Genomic DNA, 7,080 nt, shown 5'->3' on the forward strand with positions numbered 1-7,080 from the left:
CATTTAATTAAAAAAAATAGAGAAAAATTAAGTTCCTTTTTTTCTCCAAAATGCCACCCCCCAAATACCACCGCAATTCAAGAACAACCCTTATGGTGAGTAGGCCTATAGACACTTTCTTAGTTTACAATTCCCCTCTCTATCTCCAATTCACCGATTAGCTCAGTCAATTTGTAAAAAATGGGAATACCTTGCCTGTGGCGCTGGTTGCATTCACCTGAAAGATGAAAGACAGGACCATTTTAGACATCTCACAACACTTTAGGCTGTTATCTATATGTTAACACAATACCTGGAAACTAATCACCACAAGTTAGTGCTATTGATGATATGTATACAATTGCTGAACTCTACAATTAATATGTTTAATCTCTACTTAATAGTTTACTAATACTGATATTTTGGTTCTTACCTTGCCATTTGGGTTTATAGGATTCCCCTCCATGGCCTCTGTGAACACAGAAAGCACCAGCAAGATGAAGACAGCACAGACCAGAGCTTTGTTCATGTTGAAGAGGGTTGAGTCTCTGAACAGCAAAAATGTATCTGTGTCTATTTCAGCTAGAAGAGGATGGGTCTGAAAGGGGTGTGTGCACCATGACTGCATGTGCACAAGAACAGACGTTTGTTTTACAGTCATGAGCAGTGTAAATTAACTTTAATAAGGGCCTACAAATTATTTGGCACGAATGAAACAGATGGGTATTTTTCTATTCTTCTATTTTTCCATATAGGTCGATAGCCTATTTATTGTATTGTGTTGCATTGCATTGTAGGTTATTGTATTGTATTGTTATGTTTTGTATAGCATGCCTAGTATGTGTTCTGATCTAGGGCTAGGTGTGTGACAACTTTTGAAATAAAAGTAGACTGGTGTTTGGATACATCGTTCATTTTATGTCAAGGTTTGTCGATGGCTGATTACAATGTCATACTGTCACGCCCTGACCTGAGTATTCTTTGTTTTCTTTATATATTTTGGTTAGGTCAGGGTGTGACGAGGGTGGTATGTGTGTTTTTGTCTCACCTAGGGTGTTTGTACTGTCTAGGGGTTTTGTAGATTTATGGGGTTGTTTCCATCTAGGTGTTTATGTAGGTCTATGGTTGCCTAGATTGGTTCTCAATTAGAGGCAGGTGTTTATCGTTGTCTCTGATTGGGAACCATATTTAGGCAGCCATCTTCTTTGGGTATTTCGTGGGTTATTGTCTATGTTATGTTGCACGTTAGCACATTGTTTATAAAGCGGTCAATTGTTGTTTTTGTTTAAGTGTTCTTCGTGTTCTTCATTAATAAAGAAAAATGTATTCTAACCACGCTGCGCTTAGGTCTACTCCTTACGACGATCGTGACACATACTTTGAATTACAATGTATCACTTTGAATTACAACGTATCCCTTTGGCGGGTTCTTCACGGTGGGAAAGAGGGTATATTGAATTCTGGAACCAGCAACGAGCCACTGAAATATCACGATCCACGTTACCAATCGCAATGAACTCCAAACAATAATTTTGTAATAGTATTCCAACCTACAGAATCTAGTGCCAGTCACTTGTAAGTCATTTCTAAATTCATTGCATGGCAAATAAAAGTTACTTTCGTTTATTGAATCTAATTTCTGAACCAAGTCTAGACTTTTCAGGACATTTATTTAGCGTTTTTAGCTGCTATGTGCTTGCATGTCAACCATGTCAATGTCAGCCAGGTGCTCATAACTATTGTGTTTTTTTACATTCATTGTTGAATCACAAAATGACCTCTGTAAACTAGTCTGCTAGCCAATTTGTGCATCCCATCGAACCCTAGTGTTTAATGAATGTGAGGAGATGAGCTCACCACTTTCAATGTTGGGGAAAAACCGACAGCTTCCTCTTCCTGGGCCCATGAATGGGTATGTTCGAGAGAAAACAAAGTGGATCTTTTCCAAGACAAAAAATATTGCAATTAGATGGATGTCCGTGTTTATTTGCGTTACTGATGATTGCTAATTTTGCTCAAATAAGAGATGAGTGCCTTTCAAGGAGAATCCATTTGCAGCTATGGAATTAAGGTATTTAAAAGCAGATTATTTTCTTCCTGTTAGGGTGGCGCTCGGCGGTCGTCGTCACCGGCCTACTAGCTGCCACTGATCCTTTCCCCCCTTTCTGTTGATTGGTTTCACCTGTTTTGTGTTTAGGCTGATTAGTCGGGCTATAATTACCAGGAGGTCCGCCTGCTCTTTGTGCGGGATTGTTTTGTGTGACTTGTGTGCATGAATGAGGTTTACGTGTTTCTCATTTCTTGGGGTTTTGCTGGACTGTTTAAGTCACCGTGTTTGGGGCATTTGGTTTGTGTGCGTCCTGTGTTTCGTGGGGTGGCTTATGTTCGCCGTTAGTGCATTAAATAGCACTCCCCTGAACTCTCTGCTTCCTGCGCCTGACTTCGCACCCACTACACCCAGATCGTTACAGAATCCCGCACCTTTTAATGGAGTCAGCAGGAGCAACTGCCAACCCCCTTCAATCGATGGAGGAACGTGTCCTCCATCATACCACCGTCCTCCATCGGATAGGATCGGCGATGGATCAGATGATGGAGAGAATGGACCGATGGGAGAGGAGTGGTCTCCTCTCTGCACCTCCGGTTCCTCCGACGAGTCCACCTTCTCCTCCCTCCGCATCCGGCTCCGGCGCACTTCGTCTTGCGCTCCCGAGGGAGTATGATGGAGCGGCGGCTGGGTGCCAGGGGGTTTTGCTCCAACTCGAACTGTACCTGGCTACCATGAGACCAACTCCCTCGGGGGAGGAAAGTGTGTGTGACCTCGTCTCCTACCTGACGGGTCGTGCTCTGGAGTGGGCCAACGCGGTCTGGAATGGTCCAGACTCGAAGGAAGCACTACCCAGAATTCACCCGCAGCTTTCGTGCCGTATTTGACCACCCTCCAGAGGGCCGAGAGGCGGATGAGCGACTATTCCATCTTAGGCAGGAGAAGAGGAGCGTGCAGGATTTCGCGCTGGAGTTCCGGACCTTGGCCGCTGGGGCTGGGTGGAACAACAGGGCCCTGATAGACCACTACCGGTGTCGTCTCCGGGAGGACGTCCACAGGGAGCTAGCATGTCCGCATGCCACTCTCTCCCTCAACGGACTAATAGACATGTCTATCCAGCTGGACAATCTGTTGGCTTCCCGCGGGCATTCGGAGAGGGTCCTGTCTGTTCCACCACCTAGCACTCCCGCTCCCCTTCCTATGGAGTAAGGGGGTCCATGCCGAGGGGTACCGGAGGAGGAGGCTCCTCCTGCACCAGCTGTGGTCAGAGAGAACACACGGCCGACCGGTGCTGGGGGAGCCCGTCTGGGAATCGAGAGGGCAGGTGGAACACTTCTCGGTCACCCCAGGTGAGTCTGCACCAAACTCACCCAGAATGAGGTCAGGGAGGCTACAGTTCCACTGGACATGGTAACGCAGGGGAATCATAAGGAGCGGATTAGTCTCTTCATTATCTATTCACCTGCGTTTCCAGTGGTGCTGGGGGTTCCCTGGCTGGCTAGTCACAATTCTAGGATATCGTGGAGACATGGGGTTCTCCAGGGGTGGTCAGAGGAGTGTTCATAGAGTTTCCATCGGTGCCACGTCGGTGGAGAGTCCAGACCAGGTTTCCACTGTGCGCATTCCCCCTGAATATGCCGATTTGGCTATCGCTTTCTGTAAGAAGAGGGCGACTAAATTACCACCTCATCGACAGGGGGATTGTGCGATAAATCTCCAGGTAAACTCTGTGTTTCCCAGGAGTCACGTGTACCCATTGTCACAGGAGGAGACGTTGGCTATGGAGACATACGTCATGAAATCTCTGGGACAGGGGTACATTCGGTCCTCCATTTCACCCGTATCCTCGAGTTGATTTTTTGTGAAGAAAAAGGAGGGAGGTCTGCGTCTGTGCATTGATTATAGAGGTCTAAATGCCATCACGGTAGGGTTTAGTTACCCGCTACAGCGGTGGAATCATTTCACGTAGCACAGTTTTTCACAAAACTGGACCTCAGGAGCATGTATAATCTGGTGTGTATCCGGGATAGAGACGAGTGGAAAATCGCGTTTAGTACCACATCGGGCCATTATGAGTACCTCGTCATGCCGTATGGGTTAAAGAATTCTCCAGCCGTCTTTCAATCCTTTGTAGACAAGATTCTCAGGGACCTGCACGGGCAGGGCGTGTTTGTCTATATCAATGATATTCTGATCTATTCCGCCACCCGCGCCGCGCATGTGTCTCTGGTGCGCAAGGTGCTTGGTAGACTGCTGGAGCATGACCTATACGTCAAGGCTGAGAAGTGTGTGTTCTCCAAACGAGCCGTTATCTTGTTTCCACCTCGGGGGTGGTGATGGAGTATGACCGCGTTAAGGCTGTGCGTAATTGGCCGACTCCAACCACGGTGAAGGAAGTGCAGAGGTTCTTAGGGTTTGCCAATTACTACCGGAGGTTTATCCGGGGTTTTGGCCAGGTAGCGGTCCCCATTACCTCACTGTTGAAGGGGGGACTGGTGCGTTTGAGGTGGTCGGCAGAGGCTGACAGAGCCTTCAATAGGTTGAAGGCGCTGTTCACAGATGCCCCCGTGTTTTGGAGCACCCGGACCACTCTTTAGCATTCATAGTGGAGGTGGACACGTCCGAGGCTGGGGTGGGTGCCGTGCTACCACAGCGCTCGGGTACACCACCGAAACTCCGCCCCTGCGCTTTCTTTTCGAGGAAGCTCAGTCCGGCGGAGCATAACTATGATGTGGGGGACCGGGAGTTGTTAGAGGTGGTAAAGGCCCTGAGGGTGTGGAGACACTGGCTTGAGGGGGCTAGGCACCCTTTTCTCATCTGGACCAACCACCAGAATCTGGAGTGTATCCGGGCAGCTAGGAGACTGAATCCGTGTCAGGCAAGGTGGGCCATGTTCTTCACCCGATTCAGGTTCACCCTGTCTTATAGACCAGGCTGCTTGAACACGAAGGCCGACGCACTGTCTCGTCTCCATGACATGGAGGATCGGCCCACCGATCTTACTTCCATCCTTCCAGCCTCAAGGCTGATGGCATCAGTGGTATGGGAGGTGGACTCGGACATCGAGCGGGCGTTACGGGTGGAACCTGCGTCCGACTGGTCGCAAGTACGTGCCGCTTGGTGTCCGTGATCAACTGATTCGGTGGGCTCACACCCTACCCTCTTCAGGTCATCCTGGTGTGGCGAGGACAGTGCGGGGTCTCAGGGGGAAGTATTGGTGGCCCACCTTGGCTAGGGACGTTAGGTTCTATGTCTCTTCCTGTTCGGTGTGCACCCAGAGTAAGGCTCCTAGGCACCTTCCTAGAGGGAAGTTACAGCCCCTCCCTGTTCCACAAAGGCCATGGTCTCACTTGTCAGTGGATTTCCTGACCGATCTTCCCCCGTCTCAGGGAAACACTACGGTCCTGGTTGTTGTGGATCGGTTTTCTATGTCCTGCTGTCTCCTCCCATTGCCCGGTCTCCCTACAGCCCTACAGACTGCGGAGGCGCTATTTACCCACGTCTTCCGGCATTACGGGGTGCCGGAGGACTTCGTCTCTGATCGAGGTTCCCAGTTCACGTCCCGGGTATGGAGGGCATTTATGGAGCGTCTGGGGGTCTCGGTCAGCCTGACCTCCGGTTATCACCCGAGAGTAATGGGCAGGTGGAGAGAGTGAACCAGGAGGTGGGTAGGTTTCTGCAGTCATATTGCTAGGACCGGCCAGAGGAGTGGTCTAGGTACGTCACATGGGCGGAGTTGGCCAAGAACTCACTCCGTCACTCCGTCACTCTTCTACGAACCTATCACCATTTCAGTGTGTGTTGGGCTACCAGCCGGCCCTGGCACCTGGTCCCCTGCAGGAAGGTGAGGTGTCGGAGGTCCCTCCACCCCCTCTGGACATTGAGGGGTCCCCGGCGTACACGATACGTGCCATTCTGGACTCGAGACGCCGGGTGAGGGGCCTGCAGTACCTCGTGGACCCGTCACTGTTGAGGGATGTCCATCGCCTCCACCCGGAGCGCCCTGCGCCTCGCCCCCCGGGACGCCCTCGAAGCCAGTGTCGGCGAGCTGCTGGAGCCGCTTGTTAGAGGGGGGGGGGGGGGTACTGTCATGACTACTACCCTCCCCTTCCTGTTCTGGTGGCGCACAGCTGTCGTCGTCACCGGCCTACTAGCTGCCGCTGATCCTTTCCCCCCTTTCTGTTGATTGGTTTCACCTGTTTTGTGTTTAGGCTGATTAGTCGGGCTATAATTACCAGGAGGCCCGCCTGCTCTTTGTGCGGGATTGTTTTGTGTGACTCTTGTGCACAAATGAGGTTTACGTGTTTCCCATTTCTTGGGGTTTTGCTGGACTGTTTAAGTCACCGTGTTTGGGGCATTTGGTTTGTGTGCGCCCTGTGTTTCGTGGGGTGGCTTATGTTCGCCGTTAGTGCATTAAATAGCACTCCCCTGAACTCTCTGCTTCCTGCGCCTGACTTCGCACCCACTACAACCAGATCGTTACAATTGACCACAAGAACATATACTATTTTACTAATCATAATCATTTCAAACCGTGCTTACATTTGTATACGATCACTATGGTGCGTGGGAATACTTTGGAATAGATTTCCAAAATGAAAATCACTTGGAGCTGATTTGCTGATGTTTTTAGACGTTTATGACCAACAACAAAAAATTTTAAAAACATTTTAGTATTATTTATTGCTCATAAAACTTGGATGGCCAGATAAAATCACCCACGGGCCGAATTCAGTTGGGGAATCCTGCTGTAGTCTAACTATGAGATATCCAATGATTTGAAACCTATGCTGCCACTGATTATAGTTCTTTAAAAACCTGGTGTTACAAATCCCTTTTGGCCCGACAGTCTAGGGGGGATGGTAATGAGACCCGTAACATAACTCATGCAATTTATAATAGTGACAAAGTAAAAGTGAGAACGAAATAACCACGGCAACTGAAATCTTACCGGCAAACAAAGGAAAAGCAACTCCTTTTGTATGTTTCTTTGATGTCCTTGCAACTTGCCCTGTGCCGAAATATTCACAACCACAACCAACGTCACATCCGTC

General features: G+C 49.2%; 1 long non-coding RNA gene across 1 annotated transcript in view; it reads right to left on the reverse strand.

Annotated features, from left to right (window-relative positions):
• LOC109864437 (uncharacterized) overlaps positions 1-574 on the reverse strand; it is a 3,408-nt gene extending 2,834 nt beyond the window's left edge. Inside the window, exons 1-2 of the long non-coding RNA XR_002251449.2 lie at positions 413-574; positions 191-217 (exon numbers count right to left, since the gene is read on the reverse strand). This is a non-coding gene — a long non-coding RNA (uncharacterized LOC109864437). The remainder of the gene's footprint in view (positions 1-190; positions 218-412) is intronic.
• Between the last annotated feature and the right edge of the window lie 6,506 nt (positions 575-7,080).

Source organism: Oncorhynchus kisutch, linkage group LG2 (genome assembly GCF_002021735.2).
Source record: "Oncorhynchus kisutch isolate 150728-3 linkage group LG2, Okis_V2, whole genome shotgun sequence".
Taxonomy (NCBI): domain Eukaryota; kingdom Metazoa; phylum Chordata; class Actinopteri; order Salmoniformes; family Salmonidae; genus Oncorhynchus; species Oncorhynchus kisutch.